This window comes from Physella acuta, unplaced genomic scaffold, assembly GCF_028476545.2.
Source record: "Physella acuta isolate Inbredline_101_S28 unplaced genomic scaffold, ASM2847654v3 ptg000087l, whole genome shotgun sequence".
In the NCBI taxonomy this organism is placed as follows: Eukaryota; Metazoa; Mollusca; class Gastropoda; family Physidae; genus Physella; species Physella acuta.
In genome coordinates, this window is record NW_026731607.1 from 997,297 (window position 1) to 1,000,944 (window position 3,648).

The 3,648-nt window shown below is 32.1% G+C and overlaps 1 long non-coding RNA gene across 1 annotated transcript; it reads right to left on the reverse strand.

The window, feature by feature from the left end:
* Positions 1 to 397: 397 nt before the first annotated feature.
* LOC131926988 (uncharacterized) lies at positions 398 to 3,395 on the reverse strand. Its single transcript, XR_009383589.1, has 5 exons — positions 3,285 to 3,395; positions 2,236 to 2,318; positions 1,146 to 1,274; positions 682 to 839; positions 398 to 519 (listed from the first exon to the last, which is right to left on the reverse strand). It is a non-coding gene; the product is annotated as an uncharacterized LOC131926988 (long non-coding RNA).
* Between the last annotated feature and the right edge of the window lie 253 nt (positions 3,396 to 3,648).

Here is a 3,648-nt window from a genome sequence, read left to right on the forward strand (position 1 = left end):
TTCCGAAGTAAAGAAATATAAAATTTACTCCACTGCCCAATGAATCTTTAAATCTTAAAGGGGTGGCTTTTACCTTGAAAATTGGTACACTATACTATATTAATTAATAATCTTCCCAATACAAAGTTATACATTGTATACTTCAGTACACATTTTATAATTTGCCTAATACCTGACCGATTGTGATAAATATATTGCAAGTCGTGCAAAGAGATCTATAACATCTTTTTCCACAAAAAAGAAATGCATTTTTAAACTAACCCCCAAAGTAATGTCAGAAGAGTTACTATTAAAATAAACTCCAACTTCCTTTCCACCCTCCACCCCCTCACCCATTTTTCACTACCAGAAACTATATCAAACTATAAAAGTATATTTTTGGAATTTTGCTTTATTTGTCAGCCAAAAATAGAGTAATAATATCCTGGTTGTTGCGACGAGACTAGCATAGGCCTATACATAGCATGAAGTCTCAGTCATCGGACCAATAGATAGGATCGTCAGACAAAAAAGCTGAGCCTGTAAAAAATTCAAAGTCTACACTAGAGATAACAATATGCAAAATCACATGCTTTGTTTAATCTTTTCATTTGTTACAAAGTTAACTTTAGTAAAAGCTGAAATGTGGATTTAATTTATGCAGATGCCCTAATAACTTTATACAGAAATTAATACACTTACTTATGCTGGTTTGTGATAACCGAACCTAACTCCCACATTGCAAAAGCTTTCGTCACTCTCGTCATCACAATCTATATCACCATTACACACACGGTAACGTGCGATACATTTTTGGCCATTTTCGCACTTAAACTGGTTACCGTGACTGCAGTCAGTTGCTGTCAATAAAAACAAAAATAAAAGATAAAAGAAAAAATAATTTTTTTAAGTGTGTATTTGCTAATAATATTAATATTGTTTTATAATGTTAGGTCTAACCGCTCAATTGTGGACAAAAAATTAAACAGAAGACAGTCTAGTTTCATATATTGTGTAAAAATATTGTGTAAATTGATTATTATCTAGATATTTTTAACTTGAATGGTCTGTTAAATCAGGATATCAACCTTTTTTCTGCAATTTATTTAATATAAATAGCAAATATTATATACGAAATACGTTTTATATTATATAGTAAAACTTACGACAATTTGCTTCATCGCTACTGTCGTCACAATCATTTGCTTCAGTATCACAAAAATAGTCGGCCCAAACACATTCTTTGCCATCATTACAATAGAACCCACGAAATGCAACTGAATTACAACTTCTCCCTATTAACAAATAGTCAAGCTTGATATTTAAAATTGCAAATATTAGAAACTCACAGAAATAATTATCAAGTTTAAAATGTTTGTTAATGCTGAAGGTAATAAATATTTGAAAGATAAGCATGTGACCTAAACTATATATTATATCATTTATACAATGTTTAACAATCTTTCGTGTTACAATCTGTTAAGTGTATCTATTATATTTTTACACAACAGATGGGTCACAGTCTACAGAATAAACATACCTTAGCCTCAGTAATATTAATTGTGTGTGTATCATCCTATTTATATACTACTAAAACTCTACTTTATTTACAAGTTTTAATCGTTTTTTTGTGTATGTTTGTTGTGGGTCCAAAAACCATATAGTCTTGAAGTTTTTTTTTTGTTTTTTGTTTTCAAATTTTGGCATTCAGATGGTACACAGTGAAAATCCCAACGCAATCCAATTGTTCCAATCCATTGTTGTTATTTCGACTTTTTTCTGACTAGTTCATGTCATTATAATATTGTCATTTTATAATGCCAAGGAAAAGTATAAAACAACGTCGATATTTCATATAACCTAAAATTCGTAAGAATTGTATGCGTTGCCTATGTATTCTATAGGATTCCGGTTCTTTATACATTGCCGATAACAGTATATTAAAATTCGGGTATAAAACTTCTAAATATTATTATAGTTAGTCAAGGGTTTCAGAAGTTTCTTCACTAAATCATAAACGATTTTAAGAAAAAAAAAATAAAAATATAAAATATAAGAAGCTAAACCTGCTCACATCTAATATGATTGCATTAATAAGAATTAATGAGAAGTTCATTTATTTAGACAAAAAAACGATAATTATGCACTGCACTTGCGCTTCTCTTATACTACTTTTGGACATGTCACAATAAGTGCGAACACAAGAATTCTTCAGCTTAGCTAACAAAATATTGACTAATATAGAGATGAACTTACGACTTTGCACAGTATTAATGTACAAGACAAATACCAGCAGCATGATGGTCCATAGTTTCACGTCCATTGTTTATGTTTTCAATCTACACAATATAAGTTTGACTATTAAACTCTGGTTTATATTTTAATTAGTTATTCAACTGCGGGATGTTAAAATCGGTACACATTTTAAGCTTTATGTTGAAAATGGATCCAGTTTTTTCCCCATTGTAACACGTTTACATGATTCATGCATGGATGACAATTTGGTGATGCCACTGACTGAATTTTGAGACCCAATTTGTGTTTCTTTCAGATTTTTTTTCTCAAGGGGGGGGGGGGGTGGCGTTGGCTTTGGTATTTGAAGCTTTGGGAGGGGCGGGGACGGTGTACTGAATTTTCTGGAGGGGGTAGTATGATGGTGGTGGACACATATAAAAGTATAAATTTCTTTATAAATTCTACGTCGTTCGAAGAGATGCCTAAAAAACATTGACCCTAGAAAATCGAAAGTATTCAGAAATGTTGTTGACTACATTATGTAGAGCATCTATCTTATCAAATAGCCCCGTCGCAGGGGGGTTGGGGAACAACTATTTGCTCCTTCACCGTGCAGGGCTTCTTTTTTTTCCATAAAATCATGTTTATTGACAGTGTAAAAATTCAAAAAGTAAAACACTAGCCTTTACTTAAGTTAACTTTGCTGATACATGTCTGATAAACTTCAGTAATGACACTGTCAAATCAGTGACTTAAAATCTCAAATCATGTATCCTACAACAAAAATTCTAAATTCTTATCCATCATTAATAATTTAAGTTATGCACTCAGTTATCCTGTGCCAGCTGTGGTCAAAACACTTGTGGTCATACGCGCTATGTCCAAGCCACTTGTAATGAAAGCTAAGGTGTCCTTTAATTGCAGAAGTTTTAAATTTATTGGGGTCTTATAATTAGTATTAATGAGTCGTATGATTTATTCAATTTATTATTTTTCATTATTTACCATTTATTCTAAAACCTATTTTATGCTGTATTTTTTTTATTCGATAATTTTTTTACTTTACTTACCCTGAATATCCTCCCTTTATATGAATGCAGGACTTTGCGAGTGTTCTTTCGGAAACGTAACGAGTTCTTTCTAATACAAGTCTCAATCGCCACGTACTATGTCCTTTCCTGCCTGTCCTTTATATAAGTAACTTGTAGCTGACGTGCAAGCCAAAGCCTAGCCACGCCCCACCGAGCCGCTTTAGCCGCAAAGTCGCCACGTCTGTAGATTAAATTTATGCATATCTAATTTCTTAGTCAGAGTTGGGCGGGTGGTGTGACTCATACACGTATTAATTAATTTATTCGACATCGATACTTGATATTTGTTATTGTTTGACAACAAAGACACAATCATTAACGCCTAATTTTTTTTCCATTCTTA